This window comes from Gavialis gangeticus, unplaced genomic scaffold, assembly GCF_001723915.1.
Source record: "Gavialis gangeticus isolate Ggan-Ray unplaced genomic scaffold, GavGan_comp1, whole genome shotgun sequence".
NCBI classification, from domain to species: Eukaryota; Metazoa; Chordata; order Crocodylia; family Gavialidae; genus Gavialis; species Gavialis gangeticus.
In genome coordinates, this window is record NW_017729031.1 from 9,820,391 (window position 1) to 9,820,606 (window position 216).

A 216-nucleotide genomic window follows, 5' to 3' on the forward strand; every position below is an offset into this window, starting at 1 on the left:
AGCAGCTGCGGGGGTGGTGGGACGGGGATCTGTGTGAAGAGGCCGTTTAGGAGGCAGGTGTTGGTAGTGCCGGCCAGCAGCGGCCCCGGGCTCGCCCCAGCCGCCTCTTCCTAGCCAGCATAGGTACAAGCTCACTTCGTAGCTTGTCCCCCCCCACCCCCGTCCCCAGGCATGTGCTAGGAGGTGGATCTGCTCCAGTTATTGCCATCCATCCCG